Here is a 23828-nt window from a genome sequence, read left to right on the forward strand (position 1 = left end):
GGGAAATTATAGTCAAGAAGTATGAAGATCAAAGCATTGTGAAACTTTATGAATTTATAGAATATACTCACTGGTTCCCTGCAAAAAGTCACATTTAGGCTGTTCTAGTTTGCTAGGCTGCTAAAAGCAGATACCATAAAATGGGTTGGCTTTTAATAGTAGGAATTTATTATCTTACTAAGCTTACAGTTCTGAAGCCATGAAAATGTCCAAATATCAAAGCATCATCAAGACAATACCTGCTTCCTGAAGCTCAGCTGCCAGTGATCCTGGACTCCTCTGTCACGTGGCAAGGCACATGGCAGCATCTGCTGGTCTGTCCTTTTCTTCTGGGTTTTGTTGCTTTCAGCCTTCTGCTTCCATGGCTTTTTCTCTCTGTCTGAATTTCATTCTTATAAAGTACTACAGAAAGAGAATTAAGACCCACCCTAAATGAGGTGGGTCACATTTTAACTTTAAGATCCTACTCACCAAAAGATCCTACTTGCAATGGGTCCATACCCACAGGAATGGATTAACTTCCAGAATGTCATTTTCTGGAGTATGTGCAGCTTTAAACCATCACATAGGCATTCTTTTAGGAACTCATTCAGTTAAAAGGGATGTGAGTAATGGTGCAGTGACATCTCCTGCCACACAGTGTACTATGGGCCTGCCCTGCCTCACCCAGAGAATCAAGATGCATAGATATCAATCAGATCTGGACATATTTTTACAGTTTATTAATGTGGCCTGAAGTCTGTCCCTTGTCAGTACAGTCAACAGAGTCCTTCACTCACCCAATCAACAGATGGCTATTGCATGCCAACCACATGAAGAGTTCTCAGGTGAACATTACATGCCTCCTGCCCTAAAAGAACCTACAATGTAGCAAGAGATCCAGGCTGCCATTTTGTGTTTCCAAAGTACTTTATGACCCAGTACTGCACATCTAAAAATTCACTGGGTCTTGCTGTCTACCAGACATCATGGTGAGACAAATTCCCTTTGGTGCTATTTGAGTCACCATTATTTGTAAGCATTGCCGAAGGCCTTAATTCCATCCTAAACAGAGTTTTTCCTGGAACATTTAGAATGATAGTTTCAGAACAGCTGTTCTGGTATATTATGGTCCTATTTTGTATTCTGCCCTGTAGGCACTGAGCTATAAAACTGACCCTGTGAAAATCAAGAATGCATGTCATCCTATTCACCAACCAGTCAAGATCTGAGTTCAGAATTCTATGTTTCTTTTGAAAGTGCTGGGGACATTAGAAGCATCTAAAGCAGAGCTTTCTCCTGCATTGTCTGTGAGACTTCAGATCCTGAGATAATAAACAGAAACTTGCTGTATTTTTTCCATGTAAAAGAGAAAAGATTGACATCTCAATTTTTTTTTTTCAAGAGTCTGATTCTTCTTTCTCTCAGAGCAATGTCAGAAAACCTTGACCTGTTTTTGAACAGACTGCATCAGTCAATATCCTGTTTCACTTAATATGTGGAAATATCCCATCCCAAGCCAGGAGAGAAGAACAATGCATTTCACCTCTATAGGTCATCTTTTATCCAACTTAAGAAATGTTAACCAAAACTTCCAAAACATTCTTAAGAGAAACTAAGGAAGCTATTACATGCAATTTCCATGAAATGGTTCCAATTTTCAAGACATCAAAGTAATACCAATTTGTGAAGCCCAACACAAGTGTTTTCTTTTTTTTTTATTATGAACTTTAACGTATATACATAACAGTGATAACTTTCATAGTACAATTTCACAACTTGTTAGAGAGCAAATTTCAGAGAATGTCATTGGTCGTAGTTCCATTTGCATTATTGAACTTCAGCCATTTGCATTATTGAAAAATATGACATACATTCAGAAAGGTGTCAATTCTCAATGTACAGCCCAACAAGCAGTTATATAGGCAATTTCAAAAATTGTTATGGGTTACAGCTCTACAGTCTCAGTCCCGTTTGTGTTTTCTTCTCACAAATATTGCGTGCCAAAAAAAAAAAATGTTTTATTCGGGAAACTTTTTCTGCCATTACATTGTGGATAAGTTCTGGAAGCAGCAGCCTTTCTTGGTGGACCGTCATGGTGGTGGACCATTATCCACAGCTCTCTACTATAGGCTATAAATGGATATATGCAGTGTACAGCAAATGGATAAAATACTTAATTTTCGTATCTGGAGCACTATTTACAAGACACTATGTTCAATGCCTTCAACGTGTAACAGTTAATTACAAGATTAAAAAAAAAACAACAGAAATAGTTCTTTTATCAAACTCCAATTATATTCCAGGCACTGACTGCAATGCTTCAAATATATTCCTACCAATTCCCCACAATACTGGTAGATATTATTGTCCTCAGTTTAAGATAGAATTTGAGAAGTTCACATCGTCAATATGATGCTAAACTAGACTCTATTCTATGACTCTAAATTTCTTGCTCTTTCTGTCTAGCATAACTAGGCAGTAGGTGACAAGCTTCAAATGAGTCCTACAATATCAATCTATAAGTTCTTCAAATTATATCCAGTGAAGTCTGGCAAACACTAATGAACTTTATCAAGTGGAAGAGAAAGAGGTGGAAGGATACCAACTTCAGAGATATGATGGAAAAATAAGATAGGACAGATGATGTATATCCACAGGCCATGCTAACCATTTCTAAAACTACTCAGGACAGGTTAAGAGAATCATGCTCAGGGCCAGGATTTTGAAAATTCAGTCCAACTCAAAAATTCATTACACATTCACATGCATGCCCCCCCACACACACACACAAATATGCATGCACATAGACATGTATTTTTACAACCTATATTTTTCAGAACTTGACCAACAATAGTTAGCAACAGATGACAGGAAATACATTAAATGGACAATAATGGATTCTTCCCGGATCTTATCGGAGCAGAATCCCCTGGGTCCTTGAACACAGAGGTACAGAGTCCTAAGTTCCTAGCTGACCACAAAAATCCACCTCAGAAGTGACACTGGTGTTTTTCAGGATCAGTAGGGAAACATCTGGAGACTCTTCTCCTATGAACGGTATGAAAATGCGTTCGTTCACAACTCCTGTGATGCAGCACATAAAAACTCCTTCCATAAATGAGATTATCTCATCTGTAAATGAGATTGTCTATGTCAGAAGATAAATATGAGGATTTGCTGAGGTACTAATGTATGCAAAAGTGACCAGCCCAGTATCTCAGACATGAGAGATGCTGAATAAATTAAAGCCTGATCCACCTTAGGAGAAAGCAGCGGTTTCTGTAACTATGATTTTAGAGGTGCTGGAAAAGTTTCCCCTACCCCTTACAATGTCTTCCACTGTCTGCAATTTCCTCTAAAGATCCATTTCTTTGGATTCTAAAGCCTTTTTGGTCTTTATAAGACTCCTATTAAAATGCACCTGCCCCAGGGGCCTCTGTTCGCCTCAAGGCAGAGGGGATACTTATAAGGTGGTGTTTCCACTGTGAGAGCTGAGGAGGAATAGCATTCTCCAGGAATAAGGTGCAGCACAGCTGCCTTAGAGTTGACTGTAGAACTTGGCACCGAGTGGTATGGATGGTCAGAACCAAAGACGAACCATGCCTATTTCACAAGATTGCCCAAGGCCAGCTCTGCCAAACGATTTTATCATGAAGATATCTTTCTTGACAATTTAAAATCCTTGACATGCTATTTAACATTTGTTTAGCACTGCTATCTGGCTACCAGACAATTACTGCTTCAGCACACCAAATGGTGTCCTAGTTGACTGAAGAAGGACTGCAACTCCCCAAAGATCATAACCCACTCCAAAGGAATTATTTTCCACCCTAAAATCTGACTCAATAATGCCTCCCTTTTACTAGGAGCTAAATTTTAGTCAAGATATTTCACATATGGGTGCCCCCACACACAAAAAAAAAAACATCTCTTCTATCACTATAATAACAATTCTTGATTATCTATTCTTGCCAGGCACTTTGCCCACATGATCTCAAATTCTTACAAAAACCCTGCAAGTGTTATTATACCCATTTTATAGACATTGAAATTGAGGCTAGGAAAACAAAGTCCAGGTCACAAAGCTGCTGAGGAACAGGGTATGGATTTGATGACAGGTCCAAGCAGGTTCCAACATACTTCACTGCTGCTCTACAAAGGGGGATCTTTCATTTTCATACACCAGTACTACTGTTCTGGTAGTACAGGAATAGAGGGCCTATAGGTCACCAAGAAAACAGATAACAGAGATGCAGCTCCTTAAAGAGCTCACAGACTAGTTGGACATAAACATAAAGAGAATATCAATAGTCCAAGACAGCATGTGTTATGCTTAAGAAGTAATACAGACAAAAGGGGCTACACAAGTTTTTAATCATTGAGGATTACCATGACCAGAATAAAGGGCATTAGAAAAGCAATTTTATTAGTACCCATTAAAATGATGTTGTAGAACAGAGTTTCTCAACCTTGGCACTACTGACATTTTGGGGCAGACAATCCTTTGCTGTGGGGCTGGCCTGTGCATTGCAGGATGTTTAGCAGCAGCCACACCTCTACTCACTAGATGCAGCAGCACTCCCCAGACAACCAGGACAATCAAAACTGTCTCCAAACACTGCCGATTATCTGCTGGGAGGGGAAAAATTACTCCCAGTTGAGAATCTGCTATCCAAGAAATATTTAGCAGTATGTGAAGATTTTTTAAATAATATATCATTCTTTTTTTTTTATTTTATTTTGAGATAAATTCAAACTTACATGAATAGTTGCAAAAACAATACTAGCCCCATACACAGAATTCCATCATACCCTGACCCCCCTCCCCCGATAGCTCAATCCACCAACTTTAACATGCTGTCACATCACTATTTCTTTCCCTCCCTCCCTCCCTCCCTATCTATCATCTATCATCTATTTCTCTGTCTTCTGAACATATGAGAGTTAGTTGCACACATCCTTGAGCATACACTATAATTCACGTATGTACTTCCCATGAACAAGAACATTCTTTTATGTAATTCCATTAAGCACAGCTAAGTATAAGAGATTCAACAATGATACAATGCTTACATTCTATATTTCCTTTTCCTTATGTCTCAACCGTGTCCCTTCGAGCTACCTGTCCTCCACCCTCCAATCCCATCCAAGTTCATCCTTAGCATTCAATTGTCATCTAGTTAGACTGTCTTTTTTTTTCTTTCTTTCTTTTTTCAATTGTGGAAACATACATACAGCCTAAATCTTCCCATTCCACCCCCTCCCTAGACTTCCATTAGTGGGATTAATCACATTTAGAATGATGTTATGCTCTTTCCCACTATCCATTACTAGAAATTTCCCTTCACCTCAAACAGCAACCCTACACTCCTTTCTTAACTCCCCATTGCCCCTTCCCCCATTTCTCTTAACCCAGACTCTACTTTTCATCTCTATGGTTATATTCTCTGATAATTTCTTTGTGTTTACTGTGGGGCTTAAAATTAAGCTCTTAAATCCCTATCAATCTTGTTTTTCTTTGATACCACCTTCACTTCAATAGGGCACATAAGCTATGTTCCTATACTCCTTCATTCCCCCACCTTTATATAGTTGTCTAAAATTACATGTTTCACATTGAGTTCAAAACCACTGGTTTGTCCTTAGAGTTTGTGTATTTTTTATCATGTAGGAAGTAAATAATGGAGTTTTAGTTCAAAAATTATTGACTTCTATTTGTATTCCATTGTGGTCCGAGAATGTCCTTTGAGTATATTCAGTTTTTTTTTTTTTTTTTTAATTTCTTGAGGCTTGTTTTATGTCCCAGTTTATAGTCCCTTCTGGAGAAAGATCTGTGATCACTAGAGAAAAATGAGTGCCCTGGTGATCTGGGATGTAAGGTACTACATATTTCTGTTAAAATTCTCTATATCTCTTTCTCCTTTCTTTGTCTCTCTGTTGGTAGGGCTTCCTTTAGAATCTGAAGTAGGGCAGGTCTTTTGTTGGCAAAGTCTCTCAGCATTTGTCTGTCTGTGAAAAATTTAAGCTCTCCCTCAAATTTGAAGGAGAGTTTTGCTGGATAAAGTATTCTTGGCTGGAAATTTTTCTCTCTCAGAATTTTAAATATGTCATGCCACTGCCTTCTCGCCTCCATAGTGGCCACTGAGTAGTCACTACTTAGTCTTATATTGTTTCCTTTGTATGTGGTGAATTGCTTTTCTCTTGCTGCTTTCAGAACTTGCTCCTTCTCTTCAGTATTTGAGATTCTGATCAGAATATGCCTTGGGGTGCGTTTATCTGGATTTAGTCTATTTGGAGTTCGCTGGGCATTTATGTTTTGTGTGTTTATATTGTGTATAAGGTTGGGGAAGTTTTCCCCAACAATTTCTCTGAATACTCTTTGTAGACCTTTATCCTTCTCTTCCCCTTCTGGGACCCCAATGAGTCTTAAGTTCGGACGTTTTATTTTATCTATCATATCTCTGAGATCCATTGTGATTTTTTCTATTTTTTTCTCCATTCTTTCTTTTGTTCTTTCATTTTCTGTTCTGTGGATTTCTAGGACACTGAGATGTTGTTCAGCTTCCTCTAGTCTTGTATTGTGAATATCCAGAGTCTTTTTAATTTGGCCAACAGTTTCTTTTATTTCCATAAGATCTTCTATTTTTTTATTTACTCTTGCAATGTCTTCTTTATGCTCTTCTAGGGTCTTCTTTATGGCACTTATATCCTGGGCCATGATCTTCTTGATGTCCTTTAAACCCTTTGCCATGTTTTCGTTCTTTGACTGTAGTTCTTTAATTAATTTTGCGAGGTATAACGTTTCTTCCGAAATCTTGATTTGTGTGTTTGGAGCTGGATTCTCCATATCGTCTGGTTTTATCATATGTGGAGCTGGATTCTCCATATCGTCTGGTTTTATCATATGCGTTAAGATTTTCTGTTGTTTTTGGCCTCTTGGCATTTGTTTTGCTTGATAGAGTTCTTTCAAGTTGTATCAAAAAAAAGGGCGGGGGGATATCGATCTAATTTTTCAGAGAGACAGTTTGGTGATGTACACTTTCTCTTACAAACCAGCAGATGGCATCTGTGAGTCTTTAATTTGTTAGAATTGCAGCTTGGTGACATACACTTTCTCTAACTAACCAGCAGATGGCATCCATGAGTCATTTATTCCCCTCAAGTCAGTTCTCCCCAACTTTGTGGTATGTGGGGATCTGATTCTTTTGGGGTCCAATTGGTGAACTTAATTTGGGTGTGTTGTTGGTGCTGTCTGCCCCCAATGAGGGGCATGTGCCTGAGTGGTTAGGCAGGAAGGGCAGGTTTAACAATCAAATCTCCCAGGTGTTCCCGGAGATTTAAGGCTGTTCTCTGCCGCTGACACAAAAGTCCTTGGTATTGGCGTAGGTTCCCTGGGATTTCTGAGCAGTTCCCCCCTCCCTGCTGTGTTTTTCCAGGATCTCTGTTGGGGGGGGTGGGCCATGCCATGTCACAAGTGAGCGCCGGCCTCCAGGGAAGCCCTGGGCCACTGGGCTGTGTAGGGGCGTTCCCAGCCCACTTCAAAGATGGTTGAATGGGACGCGTTAACTTCCCCCTTTCCGCACAGCTCCGCTCTCCCAGCTCCAGGACAATCAGCTGTGGGTGTATTCAAGGCCACTGTCCACGGCTGATATTGTGTTGTGTGAGTGATGCTACGGGAAAGACTCCCTATCAGGGTGGGTTTCTCGGCTGGGCTTTGTGCTGTGTGTTCAGCCAGGCAGGAGCAGCCCCGCCTGCTGGGCGATAGCTGTGAGGCTGGGTTTCTCGGCTGGGCCCTATGCCTTGTGCTCCGCCCAGGCAGGAGCAGCCCCGCCTGCCGGGGTGACGGTCGCGCGGCTGGGTTTCTCGGCTGGGCTCTACCCCGTGTGCTCGCCCTGGGCAGGAGCAGCCCCGCCTGCTGGGGAGACCACTGCAAGCCGCGCGTCCCCCCTTTGTTTCCCTGGACCCGAGACAATCAGCAGTGGCTGTGGGAAGGGGTATCCTTCACCCCAGACACCGAGGTGTTAGTCCAGACCACTCTCGTCTTATCTTCAGCTGTTCCCAGGCTTCTTTTATATATATATATGTATATATATATATATTTTTTTTTAAGTCCAGCCCACCATTTCCCCCCAATGCAGCGTGGCCAAGGGATTCAGCCTACTCACTCACTCATTTCACAATGCAGACTCCTGGTTTCACCAAAAGCACGTTCCCTGTGGCTTTAGCAGAACGTGTCCAGCTGACGCTACTTTGGAAGTGGTGTTCTGGGTCCCTTCTGGTTTTTTATCTAGTGTTTACCATGGAGGTGTTTTTTTCTTTGTCTCACCTAGTCGCCATCTTAGGTTCCTCTAACATATCATTCTTAAGTGAAATATGGTTATAAAATAAAATGTATTGTGTGGTCTAACCTTTTTTAAAAGATGTATATGTATGCAAAAATAGAACTTCAAGAAAATATTAAAATATTAAAGTCACAGCCTGGTGGTAGGTAATAGGTAATTTTTGTTTTCATCTTTGTGTATTTCTATGCTTTCCACATTTAAATATAAATTTCTTTTGTAGTATATCATGACAGTCTAGGATTTCTAGGTATTTATTTGTTTCAAAATCTGCACAGTAAGACAACAGGGAAATATATCTGTCCCTGGACTCAAGGAAAAGAAAAAAGGAAAGATATGTATTCTCTAATAAATTAAAACCCCAGGTTGTCAAGTCACAGATTTGAAATCTTAAGTTCCCCTATTTTTGTGGTCTAGGGATTACATAAAAATGTAGAAATTAACATAAAAATTGGTCCCAGATCAGGGATACCCCTGGAGCATATGGCAGAAGGAAGTGAAAAACTGCTCCAGAGGAATTCTTCCCCATCCCAGGTTAAATGGAGGGGGCTGATGGTGATATTTCCACCAAAACACAAAAGCAACAAATAAATCTCCCCTAAGAGTGAGTCACAGTAATTTGGGGACAAATAAATCACCATGGGAAAGAGTCAACTGACACAAACAGGAGGGTTAGAGCTGCAAGAACATGAAGTAACTGAAAGAGAATCTGAAAAAGAATGTAAAAAGAGCATGTTTAAAGTAAGAAGAGGAAAGATTAACCACCTCAACCCAAAAAGAAAGATACAATGGAAACAAATAGATAATCTGTAAGTGTCTGGAAATGAAATCTACAGTCAAAAAGAAAATTAGAGAGTTGAGAGTGAAATCTGAGCAAATCACTGCAGCAAAGAGACAGACTTATAAACAGACAAGTTAAAAACCATGGAGAACCAACTAAGTCCAATGTTTTTTAAAAAGGAGCTTCCAGAAGGAGAGAATTAAAAGACTGTGGGAGGCGGAGAACATCTTCTTGACCAAAAGGGGGATGTGAAAGGAAATGAAATAAGCTTCAGTAGCAGAGAGATTCCAAAAGGAGCCGAGAGGTCACTCTGGTGGGCACTCTTACGCACACTTTAGACAACCCTTTTTAGGTTCTAAAGAATTGGGGTAGCTGGTGGTGGATACCTGAAACTATCAAACTACAACCCAGAACCCATGAATCTCGAAGACAGTTGTATAAAAATGTAGCTTATGAGGGGTGACAATGGGATTGGGAAAGCCATAAGGACCACACTCCACTTTGTCTAGTTTATGGATGGATGAGTAGAAAAATAGGGGAAGGAAACAAACAGACAAAGGTACCCAGTGTTCTTTTTTACTTCAATTGCTCTTTTTCACTCTAATTATTATTCTTGTTATTTTTGTGTGTGTGCTAATGAAGGTGTCAGGGATTGATTTAGGTGATGAATGTACAACTATGTAATGGTACTGTGAACAATCGAAAGTACGATTTGTTTTGTATGACTGTGTGGTATGTGAATAAATCTCAATAAAATGAAGATTAAAAAAAAAGACTGTGGGAGGGGCAATACTTAAAGAGATAATAGTTGAGAATATTTTAGAATTGACTAAATCCATAAATTCTCTGCTTCAAGAAGCCCAAGATAAACAATAAAAATCTACAGCTACATACATAGCAATGACTTGGTAAAACATGAAAAAAGACAACTAGATTGATAGCTGATTTCACAAAAGCAATAGTAAAGGTTGGTAGGAAATGAGGAAATAACTTCAAAATGCTATGGAAAATAACTGTCAGTCAAGTATTTTATTCCCAGATAAATATTATTCAACAGGGAACCCCCAAAAAAATTTTAGACAAAGACCATTCACTTTTGCCAAGAGAACTACTAAAAAACATAGCTTAAAAAGAAGAGAAATTAAGCCAGAATGAATGAATGAATGAGGTGCAAAATGCAAAGATGGGCAATAAAATAGTAAATGCAATAAACAGGTATTGCCTGTGTAAACCAACAATAACAACAATGACAAATGTGAGGGAATATGAACAAGAGAGAACTAAAATACTGATCTGTTTGTCTTCTTCTTAGAAAATATGTAGAATTATTTACACATAAAAGATACAATGCCTGGTGTTAACTTTAAATGATCCAATGGCAAGTGAAAGCAGTTGGGGAAAACAGATGAAACAGACAGGAATATACTGACAATTATTGAAGCTGAATGAAGAGCACATGGAGTTGCTTTTTTTTTTTAATTCCTTTTGCTATACCTTTGTGAATATGTGGAAAATTCCATTATGGAAGGTTTAAAATAAAATAAAATACTTAAAACAATGATCAATAAGATGGAAGGGAGAATTGGAGTCCAAGGGTTTTCTGTCCTCTTATTTTTGGGGGCAGAGTAGAGAAGTACTGTTCACTTTGGACTGTTAAGCCAAATAGGGTATGTTACAAATTTAAAAGGGTAATGACTAAAAGAATATATATAAAATATGTAACTTCCAAAACACTAAAGAGGAAATAATGGAGTAAGGAAAAGTAATCAACACAGTAAAAGGTAGGGGGAAAAAAAGAAGCAAAGGAAAAGCATGGTAGTCAGAAGGCACTAAATAAGGTGATAAAAGTAAACACAAAAATATCATTAATCACTAATAAATGTAAATGTAAACAGACTAACCTAGTAAAAGGTAGAAGATCTGAGACTGGATTTTAAAAAATAAAAGAAATTCAGCTATCAGTTGATTAAAAAAGACACAGAAATGTCAAAAATAAAAAGGCAAAATTTAGCAGCTTTAATATAATTTATAAGAGATTATAAGGCAAAAACAAATTATTAGAGATTAAAAGGGACACAACATAATGAAAAAAGAGGCTTTGGCCAAAAACCTGAAATCATCCTTGATATTTCATTCTTTCACACTACAAATCCAAACCATCAGCGAATTCCTTTGGCTCTATCTTCAGAGGAAATTTCCAGAGTCAAAACACTTCTTACTGTGGCTACCTCTATCATCTTGGTTCAAGCCATTACTGTTCTCCTGTATAAGCACAATAGCCTCCTAGTGGGTCTCCTGCTTCTGCCTTCTCCCCTTTATCTATCCTCAACACAGCTGCCACAGTGATCCTGTTAAAAGAGAAGTTATATCATGCCACTCCTCTGCTCAAAACCTTCCTATGGCTTCCCATCTCACTCAAAATAAACAAAGGCATTAAGAGGGCTCTCAAGACACAATCTATCTGTCTGTCCCATTACTTCTATAACTTGTCTCCCATTCCTTTCTCTCACACTCACTCCACTGCAATCACACTGGCCTCCTTGCTCTTGCCAGATCATGGCACTTTGGGGCATTTTCACATGCTGTTTCCTCTGCCTAGAATGTTCTTCCCCTAGATATCATCATTGCTAACACTCTTACCTGCTGCAAGTCTTTGCTGAAATGTCATCTTCCAAGTGAGGCCTTCACTATTTAAAATTGCAAGAATCCTCCTTCCAAAACACCATCACCTTTTCCATTAATTTTTCTCCATAGTACACTTATCATCATCTAACATAAATATATTCATATACATATGTACACATAAACATATATGTATATGTCTATATGTACATTTACTTGTATTGTTTATTGTCTTTCTTCAGTAGAATGTGGGCTCCATGTAAGCAGGTAGGTTTTCCTATTGTTCACTACTATATCCCTAGTCCCTTGAAAAATGTCAGATACCAAGTGAACTTTCTAAAGTGAAGGAAAGAATTAATTCACCAAGAAGATATAATGTTTCTGAACTTATATGTACCTAACAACAAAGCCTCGGATATTTAAAATAAAAATTAAAAGAATTACAAAAAAGAAAATGCTTGGAAATTTTAAAACATAGCTCAAAGAAGACATTATGGATGGCAGAAAAATATAAAGTCAGATATTAAAATACAGCATATCAAATTCGGTAACACAGACACAATCACCTGATTTATGACAAAGGCACCAATGTAATTCAGGGGAAAAAAAAAAGGTAAGCTTTTCAATAAATGGTACTGGAGCAATTGTATATCTATGAATATTATAATTATACACAAAAATTAATTTGAAATAATTACAGTCCTAAATGTGAAAGTCAAAACAATCAAGCCTCTAGAAGGAACATAGGAAAATATCTTCATGACTTTGAGATGAAGGATTTTTTAAATAAGTACTAACTATAAAAGAAAAAAATGATAAATTGAACTTTGTTCAAATAAAGAACATCTGTTCATCAAAAAACACCATTAACAAGGTGAAAAAGTAACTGCAGGCTAGGAGAAAACACCCATCAAACAAAGGATTTGTATCCTACAGTTACATTTGTACCCTATAAATCAATTATTTTTTTTAAGAAAGTCAATTTAAAACTGTCAAAATACTTTAACAGACACTTCACAGAAAGTAATATCAACATAGTCAATAAACATATGAAATGGTACTCAAATGTCATCAGTAAAAATCAGAGAAATGCAAATGAAAACCACAGAGAAAACACACACCAGAATGCCTAAAATTTAAAAGACTGAAACCACAAAATGTTGGCTAGGATGAGGAGCTAATGGAACTCTCTTGGATTGCTAGTTGGAGTATAAATCAATGCAACTACTTTGGAAAACTGTTTGGCAGTACCTCTACAATCAAACATTTGTATACCCAGATGAACTTAGCAATTCTACTTCTGGTTGTGTACCCAAAGGAAATGAGCAAGCAATAAGGCTACCTACATAGAAAAATTCATGAAAAGCTCCTGACTGATTAGCAGAACTAATAATAGAGTTCAGGAAGTTTTTCTGGATAGACAATCATAATCACTTTTTCTACGTTCAGAGTTTTCCAAGGTTGTGGCAGTTATTGGGTTAAATGTCTCAGCTAACTGACTTTAACCAACCATTTCTAAGGAAAAGGAAAAATTCACTTATTTGTCTAATTAGATAATAAAAGGTCTAAATTCCAAACAAGAGAGTTTGGATGAGGAAAACTGACTAATAGATCTGAAACAGATCAATTATTAAGTGCCCGACACAACAGAAGCGTTAATCATATTTTAACAGTTAACACTATTAATGGGGGATATTTGAGTAAAGAAAATAAATAAAACTGGCACATTTAACCTAGTGTTCTCATTACATAAATTTGAATAGCTTATTTAATTTCTGTCTATACTGTGCAATCAAATTGATTATTTTAACCAGAAAGCTTACTAAAAAATTCAGAGCTGGTTGAATACTTGGATTAACTTGTTGCTTGCATAGAATTGCCTGGGTGTTCCTTTTCTTTTCTTTTTTTTTTTTTTAACACTAACGACTAAATAAACTAAATTGACAGCAAAGTAAGTGGGCAAAACATTTAGTCTCTCTTTATATCAAACTGATACAGTATGTAAGAGCTATGTTTGTTCACCTTCTCCACTGACCTTCTAAATCAGTCCAGACTGTACATTTTTAGGTGGGCATACCATATTACAATTTTCTCTTTTTTGTACAACATAACTTCCAAAATTGAAAAGCTTGCATTCTCCAAATAACATATTTCATAAAAGTCAATTTCATAGAACAATGACAAAGCCTTCAGTGATTGCCTTTTAGACTTTTGTCAGAGTAAAAATTTGGCCCTGTAAGTATATTGTACATATTTCTGTATAAACCTGACTAAGCATACAATATATTTTTAGTTTTTTAAAAGCAACAATCCGTCTGGAAATTTGGGTAAAAAGCATGTTCTACTATAACATGGCCAGAAGCTTTCAAACAAAGCTTTCTAAGCTAAGCGAAATGTTATTTGTTTGCTTGCTTGCTTGCTTGCTTGCTTGTTTACTACATGTGGAAAAAGTTGTCAGGGAGTATTACATTTTCTAAGAGTTTTTATTTGGATTTGCATTTATAGATCAATAATAGCTACTGGATATGTTTCAACATTGTGCTGGTGTGATATTTTTCTCCCTTCATAATTGCTGGAGGAACATGTACATGGCCATCTATTCTCATTTCTCTTGCATTATTGAGCAAAAATCAATAGACTTTCCCTAAAAGTTTTTTTTTTTCCTCTTAAATTCTCCAGTGAACAAAAACATGGCTTTTCACTGGATATAAAGAAGTTAATGAATTTTTTCCAGCTTTGCAATCCACTGAACCCCTGCCATTTATTTCATTGTCTACCATTTATAACTATTCATTGCTGTGATTCTGTAAATGGAAAGCAAAGAATACATTTTAGAAATTTAATAGAACTTTAGCCTTGAATGAAATACTTAAAGCCTGTCCCTTGTTTTCATTATTAAGAGAAACTTGGTGGAGGGGAGAAGGGTGAGAAAGAATTATTTGCACAGTTACCTGAATACCTGTATTTGTAAAGAAATTAAAATAAGGCATTTAGCTGAGACTTATTTATAGAAGCATAAAATATTTCCTACCTCTCTACTCCTTCATCTTTCTCTTCTCTTGTTTCCTCTGATTTAGAATTGGGTTGGTGTACAACAAGATCAGCAAACATTAGATGAGAATCAAGGCTGCAGATGAGAGAAATTTTTTCAGGGCTACCAGTTGTTGGACAGACACACATAACATGGTAACTCAAAAACAAAGCCATTTTTGATGGGAATCAAACGACAAGCTAGGCATTTTGTAATTAGGATTAACAGAGATGTTACATGTAGAATACTCAGCATGTGGCATATAGTAAATGTTTGATAACTACTAGCTTATGAATGGAGCTCCAATGGGATATCAAGTCTAGAGAGGTCAATTTTGGGACTTAAATTTAAAAACTTGAAAACTTCTTAAATTTTCAACAAAGATGGTATGGAGATTAGTATCAGAGGCCTAGGAACTAATCCAGTTGGACTATACCAAAGAAGAAAAGCAGGAAGTTGACTGTGATGGTTAGGTTCATGTGTCAACTTGGCCGGTGATAGTGTCCAGGTGTCTGGTCAAGCAAACACTGGCCTGTTACTGCAAGGACATTTGTGGCTGGTTAATAAACCAATTGGCTGCAGCTGTGACTGATTACATCAACGAAGGGCATGTCTTCCACAATGAGAGAATTTAATCATCTGGATTTAATCCAATCAGTTGAAGACTTTTAAGCTAGGCAGATAGAGGACCTTCACTTTTTCAGCTGACCAGCAAAGTATTTCCTGAGGCATTCATCGAAGTTGCCAGTTTGCTGCCTGCCCTATATAATTTGGACTCATGCATGAGTTGCATGAGACACTTTTATAAAATTTTATATATATAGATATCTCTTTTTGATTCTGTTTCCCTAGGGAACCCTAACTAATACATTGACCCACTGAAGAAAATATAAACATAGCCGAAAAAAAATAATTCTTCCTGCTGTGAACTTGCAGAAGACAGGCATGATGGGGCAGTAATGAGAGGATTTTTTTTCTGAGAACCAAAATGCAATGTGGTCAGAGGCTGATGATTCAGCAATGGAACTTCAAATGGAAAACACCTAAAGCTATTTAGAATGTATGCGGAAATGTGAAGCGCCCAAATGTCCTCACAGGTGAGGCCGTTTTAAGAATCAAATGGGATAAGGCAGGTGTCCCAAGAACTGTGTAAATTCCAGTGGGCAAATCTGGGATAAAAACTAGGAGGAGGGACCAAGTAGAATGAAGATGTGTTAGAGTGAACCTAAGTCCAGGAGGATAACGGACTTGCCCAGCCAGCCACATAGAATTGAAGAAAAAGACCTGCTTAGGTCTATTTACTCCATGGAGGTAGAAAGAAGGAAGTAGCATAGGTTTGTGACTCCTTTAGTAAAACATGGCAAAATGTGTGTCATTGGGCTCTGGCCAATTAGCTTAGCAAGTATTCCTCCCTTTAGGGCAGTTGGAAAATAGACTGCCTGGTGTGGGGAGAGAGACAGACAGCACCAGGGTTACTGTCTCCTTGTCCCCTGGTCCAGCCATCATCCAGGATGACTCCAGTGTTCAGGATGAGGAACAACAGCCCCACATTTCCTCCAGCTCTTCCTTAATTTCCCTCCACATCAACAAACCTCCTGCCAATGTCACATGAGGAACAAAGTCATCAACCGGAGCAACGCACCTTTGAAATTCCTCATACCAATTGTCTTCTGTGTAATACAAACATGTGCCCTTGCTCCCAACTCCTTCTCTTTCTCTCTCTCAGATATACCTACCCTTCAACTTCATTGTGCTATCCTGCCCCATTCCATCTCATCAGCATCTCTATAAAAAGGCAATAGATGTAGTGATGAAGAACGGGTGTAGTCATTAAAAACAAGGGCATGAATAGCCAACTCTGTCCCACAGGTGTCACAAATTCTATATGTTCAAGTCAATTTCATCACCTTCCCCTTCCACTTGCTTCTCTACCTAGGTTCTCTATCAGCATAATGTTCTCCCATCAACTCCACAGTGTATGACAGAAACCCTAAAGCAGGATTTTTCAACCTGGGCAGGATAGTTCTTTGTTGTGAGAGCTGTCCTGTGCATTGTAGGATGTTTAGCAGCATCTCTGACCTCTACCCTCTAGATGCCAGTAACAATGCCCCCTTCCCCCAGGTGTGACAGTCAAAAATACATCCAGATATTGCCAAATGGTCTCTGGGAGGTAAAATCACTTCTGGCTGAGAACCACTGGCTTAAAGCCATTCTTGACTCTTCTGCCTCATTTATAACTATCATCAGTAAACTTCAATTTGCATTTTTCCTAATAGATACCACTTAGCACATCCTACATGTTGGGCACTGCGTTGGGTCATTGTTTCATGAATTCCCACATTCTAGGAACATTGTGGTGATTACTATACCTTTTTTAAATATGAAGAAACAGTTTGTCCAAGGCCACACAGCTGATACTTAACAAGGAAAAGATTCTAATTCAGGTCTGTTTGACTAGGAGGCCTGTGCATTTTCAGTCATATTTCACTGACTCCTTTTTATATGCATTCAGTCAGCCTTGGTTCAGGATTTCATCTTTTTGTACCCAAGCAGTATCCATAGCATATTAACCTGACTTCCTGTTTCTAGCCACAAAATGACACAACAATCACATGATTCCTTTGCATAAAATTTGCAATGACTCCACAGCACCCAGGATGAAGTCCAAGCTTCTGAGCTTTCACAAAAATCCCTTCACCGTGGCCCATTTCTTTCACGCCATCTCTCTCACTTCCTTACCTGCATCCTTGCTCTAGACGTTTAGATCTACTCATGCTTTCTCCAACAAGATGGGCTTCTTCTTGCTTCCATGCCTTTACTCATGCTACTTACTCTGAATGGCAGGTCTTCCCTCATTCCTTCTCTTCATCCAGCTGATCCCTACTGTCCTATCAACTCTAAATTCATGACACCTCCTCAAGGAAGCCTTCCCTGACTCCTTATCCTCTTCACACTCACTGCAAGTCTCCCCTTAAGCTACACCTTCTCCTTGAAGCCCCTCCAATTAGCCCAGCCCACCTTTCCTTTGGAATTCCATTTGCCATACAAATTATCAACCAATTATCTACCACATCAGTGGTAGGCTTCAGAATCTCACCTGGAAAGCTAATCAAGAATACAGACTCCGTAAAGTGGGGTAGGACCTGGGCCTTTCTATGTCTAACAAGTTACCCAGGTGATTCTGATACCAACCCAAGCTTGAGAACCACTGTATTACAGTATCTTGCATTGTTCACTAATGGTTTCGTACATGAGAGGTCTCTAACATGATTTGAAACTCCTAAGGAGGAGGGCTTAGTATTTGGCACCTAATTATTAACTATAAAAGCTTCAGAGCTCCTATATCAGCTCTTTGCAGTACTGATTTTTAATAAATTGCCTAACTCTGGGGAGTAAGAGAAATCAGTTACAGTGAGCAGCACTCTATGTATTGTCCAATTATTAATTCTATGGTACACTTGTATATGTTATGCCATTTTCTGTTTGATATTTTTTTGTCTGCTCTTTAGATATTTTGCCTCTGTATCAACACAATGCCAACAAATATGCATCAATATTTTTACATGTCACAGGTACTTTCCAGCTAAAAACATTATTTGCTCTATACTATAATGACAAATAAAATAACAAAGAAACAAAAATCACAGGGCTTTTACCTCCAACTCAGCCAGTTAATATTACACTGAACTCATAGGAAAAAAAAACACAGATTTAAAATTTATTCAAGAACCTGGTGGAATTCTGTGCACCCTATGGGCACACAAATGCTTATGGAATTGAATATCATACCACACAATTGTGTATAATCTAATCCCAGAACTTCAGAAAGGGTAGTTACTGTCAGAGGTCATTTAGTCAGCCCAGCTGGCAGAGAAAACTGCATCTAAGAAATTCCTGTTAGATTGATATGTATCCAATACATAATCCTCCAGGGAAAGGGAGAATCCACAAGTTCCCCGGTAACCTCTCCCAGGCCTTCATAACATGCCATCTGTATATCCTGTAGGTTCTGGCTGTTCAATGTACGGTCCTGGGCCACCAACATTGGCATCACCTGGGAGCTTGTCAGAAACACAGTCTCTCAGGCCTCACTCCAACCTACTTAGTCAGAATCTGCATTTTAACAAAATCCCCAGGTGATCCACATGCACATTAGAGTTTGAGAAGCTCTGCTCTAGTCCAACAGGCAAGAAATCTAAGTAAGAAGCAAGTGCCTCTACAAGTCATGAACTAGGCTTGGTAAGCATTGAACCAAAATGCAGAATATAAATACAGGATCTGGTCTCCTGACTCTAGGAGATTTTAGGAATAATCAATCAACCCAAATGATTTGTTGGGGGTTATTATTCTGTACTACTGGAGCACAGGCATTGGGTTCTGTGTAAAAATCCCCAAGAATATAGGGGAGGTTTTGGAAGATGAGATCGTGAAGGGTGTTTCTTAAGTAGGTCTGCAAAGAGAGGAGGGACCAGCTTTTGCAATGTTTGGCCATAAATTAAACTACCACATGATATTATTCTGTTACAGCACATGGGATTATTTACTACAGCTGCCCCTCGCTATACCAAATAAAGTGTTCCTGAGAAAATGTCAAATGTTTGAACTCAATACAATTTCTTGAGTTTGTTTCTTTAGAATCACCTCAAAGATTGTTACTTTTGGTTCCTATTGCCTTTCAGTGATCAATGTTTCCTAATGTTGTATCTTTAAATTTATTTTCTAAAGTATTTCCCTCTCAGGATTATTTTAAAATCTATAAAGAAGAATATAACTAAGACAAAAGCACACCTTTTATAGACAGATGAACTTAACAACCACTAATGCATAGAATGCTTATTGTGTGCCAAGCATTATCAAGATTTAGTAATTTGATTCTCACAACAAATATATGAGGTAAATTCTACTACTGTCCACTGTACCGATGGAGCAACTGAGACACAGTTTATTATTATTGTTGGCTAATTTGTTCCAAATCACACAGCCAGTAGGCAGCAGAACTACTTCTGAGCCCAGGCCCTTAACCACTATGCACTGCATCAGTACACAAACACAGGTGTGTCATAAAACACATGCTTTGATTTTCTGTAACTCACCTTAATTCACCATACAACTGGGCTTATTCTTGGGGCTTGCCCCATGCACACTCCCTAGCATTGTGCCAGATGTGGGATTGTAGAGGGTTCCCAAAGCAGCGAGGCCGGTCTTGTCATTGGTCATCTCTCTACAATGGCCACTTCAGAATTATCCTGCTCCTACCCACATTGTCCTCTTGGGTTCCCTGGTCTGCAGTTTCTGTACCACACAGAGACATGGGAGTCTTAGACACAGTTTCCCCAATACTCCAAGGAACCATGTTCCCTGGTGCCCCATCAGGCCATGTTCCCTGGTGTCCCATAGGGCCTTGTTCTCTAGTGTCTCATGGGGCCATGTTCTCTTATACCCCATGGGGCCAAGTTTTAAGTGTCCCCAGCACCACTACTGCCACACCTCAGTTATGGTCAAGGTAAAAGACGCTGAAATACAACCTTCCTCTCTCCACCAATCCTATTCTGATCAACAGATTTACACTTTTGAAAAACAGAACAGGAAACATCTGAAATGAACCTTCCCCAAGTCAAGGAAGAATAGGGTTTACTATCTGCTTGAATTAAAAAGGAAACATAGAATATCAGAAAATACTGTTCAGCTACACATGAATGCTAGTCACTAAATAAATAACAATTGAGCGTGTCAAGAAGGTGGAAAGTTTGGCTCCATTTAAATGAAAAATAACACCAGGATACCTAGATTAACCATGGGTACTAAAGATGCTGAGATAAGTATGGCCTTTTTAGGGCTGGTGTGGAATGGCAGTGACTAAGCAGGAGGAAGCAGCAATCCTCTTTTGTGATCAGTCTGCCCAGGTCATCAAAAGCAGAGCAGAAGGTGGGGGGGGGGGGGTTGTTAAGATGGCAGATTAGGAGAGACAGGGCAAAAAAAAGTCTCTGTGAGAAACACTAGATAAAAGACAGAAAGTGCTCCACAACACCAGTTCCAGCGATGCACCAGCTGGACAAGTTCTGCTAAATCCACAGGGGCCATGCACTTGCTATAACTGAGAGTCTGCATTCTGAAATGAGTGAGTGAACCTGCTGGAGAACCAGCAGCCATGCTGTGGTCAGGAGAAACCAGGAGATGGTGTTTGGAGACAGATTAGTTTAAAAACCCAAAAGCAGCTGCAGATCCAGCAATAAGAACTGCATAGTCCAGTGTGACGGGAAGGACTTCCCACAACCCGAGAACATGTCTCAGTATCTGGCATGGGCAATAGCCTTTCACACACCTGCAGCTAATTGTCCCAGAGCTAGGAAGGTGGAGGTCTTCGTAAAGGGGGAAATAACCACACCCCTTACATCCGTCTTTTCAGCGGACTGGGAACACCCTGAGCAACGCAGCAGCCCAGAGCTTCCCTTGGAGACTGTGCTCATCTGTGACATAGCACAGTCTTCCCTCAGCAGAGGCCCTAGGAGGGCAAAGCTTGGAAGAGGGATCCACAAAGAAGTCCCAAGGACCATACACCAATACAAGGGACTTGTGGGTCTGCGGTAGAGACAGACTGTAGGGAGACTGAACTGAAAGTATGGACTCCTACAACAGCTTTAAGTCTTCAGGAAGACCAGGGAGATTTGATTATTAAAGCCGCCCTCCCTTCCTAACCACTCAGACAAAACCCCCCATATTCAGGGCAGGTAGCACCAAATACACACAGAAATTGGGTGCATCAATTGGACCACCACAAGATTCAGACCCCCACTCACCACAAAGACAAAGTTGAGGAGAACTGGCTTGAGGGTAATAGGTGGCTCATGGATGCCACCTGCTGGTTAGTCAGAGAAAGTGTACTCCATCAAGCTGTAGCTTAGACAAATTAAAGATAATTGTTCAAATAAGCCTGAATATCCTAAAAGAACCCTAACAAGATAAGCAAATGCCAAGAGGCCAAAAACAACAGAAAATTTTAAAGCATATGAAGAAACTAGAAGATATGCATCACCCAAACCCAAACACCCAAGTCAAAAGATCAGAGGAGACACAGTACTTGGAGCAATTAATCAAAGAACTAATGACAAACAATCATGACACAGGATAAAAGGACATGAAGGAGACCCTAGAAGAGCATAAAGAAGAATTTGCACGAGTAAATAAAAAAAAATAGAAGATCTTATGGAAATAAAAGAAACTGTCTATCAAATTAAAAAGATTCTGGATACCCACAGTACTAGATTAGAGGAAGCTGAGAAGCAATTCAGCAAGCTCAAATAAGACAAAATGGAAAGTGAAAGAACAAAAGAAAGAATGGGGGAAAAAATCAAAAAAATTGAAATGGATCTCAGGGATATGATGGACAACATAAAATGAACAAATATAAGAATCATTGGTGTTCTGGAAGGGGAAGAGAAGGGTAAAGGTCTAGGAATACTATTCAAAGAAATTGTTGGGGAAAACTTCCCAAACCTCCTAAACAACATAAATACACAAATCATAGATGCCCAACAAACCCCAAACAGAATAAATCCAAATAAACCCACTCTGAGACATATTCTGATTAGATTGTCAAATGCTGAAGAGAAGGAGCAAGTTCTGAAAGCAGCAAGAAAGAAGCAATTCACCACTTACAAGGGGAACAGCATAAGACTAAGCAGTGACTATTCAGTGGCCACCATGGAGGTGAGAAGACAGTGGCATGACATATTTAAAATTCTGAGAGAGAAAAATTGCCACCAAGAATTCTTTATCTAGCAAAGCTCTCCTTTAAATCTGAGGGAGAGCTTAAATTTTTCACAGACAAACAAATGTTGAGAGAATTTGCTAACAAGAGACCTGCCCTACTAGAGATACTAAAGGGAGCCCTACTGACAGAGAAACAAAAACAGGAGAGAGAGGTATGGAGAAAGGTTCAGAACTAAAGAGATTTAATAAGGGTACATTAAAGGACAGTAAGACAAAGAGGGGAAAAATATATCTGGCAAACTTAAACCAAATGATAAGATGGATGATTCAAGAAATGCGTTCACAGTAATAACATTGAACGTAAATGGATTAAACCCCCCAATTAAAAGATACAGATGGGTAGAATGGATTAAATATGAACCAACAATATGTTGCATACAAGAGACTCCATTGTAGACACAGTGACACAAATTGAAAGTGAAAAGGATGGAAAAAAATATTCATGCAAGCTACAGCCAAAAGAAAGCAGGAGTTGCAATATTAATCTCAGATAAAATAGACTTTAAATGCAAGGTTGTTATGAGAGACAAAGAAGGCCCTACCTACTAATAAAAGGGACAATTCAACAAGAAGGAATAACAATCATAAATGTTTATGCACCCAATCAAGGTGCCCCAAAATACATGAGACAAACATTGACAAAACTAAAGGAAGCAATAGATGTTTCCACAATAATTGTGGGAGACTTCAATATATCACCCTCTCCTATAGTTAGATCAACCAGACAGAAGACCAATAAGGAAATTGAAAACCTAAACAATCTGATAAATGAATTTGAATTAATAGACATATATAGCACATTACATCCCAAATCAGCAGGATACACATTCTTCTCTAGTACACATGGAACTTTCTCCAGAATAGATCATATGCTGGGCCATAAAAGAAGCCATAAATTTAAAATGATTGAAATAATTAAAAGCACATTCTCTGATCACAATGGAATACAATTAGAAGTCAATAACCATCAGAGACTTAGAAAATTCACAAATACCTGGAGATTAAACAGCACACTTCTAAACAATCAGTGGGCTAAAGAAGAAATAGCAAGAGAAATTGCTAAATATATAGAGATGAATGAAAATGAGAACACAACATATCAAAACCTATGTGGGATGGTTAGGTTCATGTGTCAACTTGGCCAGGTGATGGTACCCAGCTGTCTGGTCAAGCAAGCACTGGCCTAACCATTGCTGCAAGGATATTTGTGGCTGGTTAATAAACCTACAGGCTGGTTTATTAAATCATCAGTCAATTGGCTGCAGCTGTGACTGATGACATCAACAAAGCTTATGTCTTCCAC

General features: G+C 38.7%; 1 protein-coding gene across 1 annotated transcript in view; it reads right to left on the reverse strand.

The window, feature by feature from the left end:
- Positions 1–23828, reverse strand: part of PRIM2 (DNA primase subunit 2) — an 804531-nt gene that overhangs the window by 296778 nt on the left and 483925 nt on the right. The window contains exon 15 of the transcript XR_005217813.1: positions 14756–14851. The gene's annotated coding sequence lies outside the window, so the exon portion shown is untranslated. The remainder of the gene's footprint in view (positions 1–14755; positions 14852–23828) is intronic.

The sequence above is a fragment of the Choloepus didactylus genome, chromosome 7 (assembly GCF_015220235.1).
Source record: "Choloepus didactylus isolate mChoDid1 chromosome 7, mChoDid1.pri, whole genome shotgun sequence".
Lineage (NCBI taxonomy): Eukaryota > Metazoa > Chordata > Mammalia > Pilosa > Megalonychidae > Choloepus > Choloepus didactylus.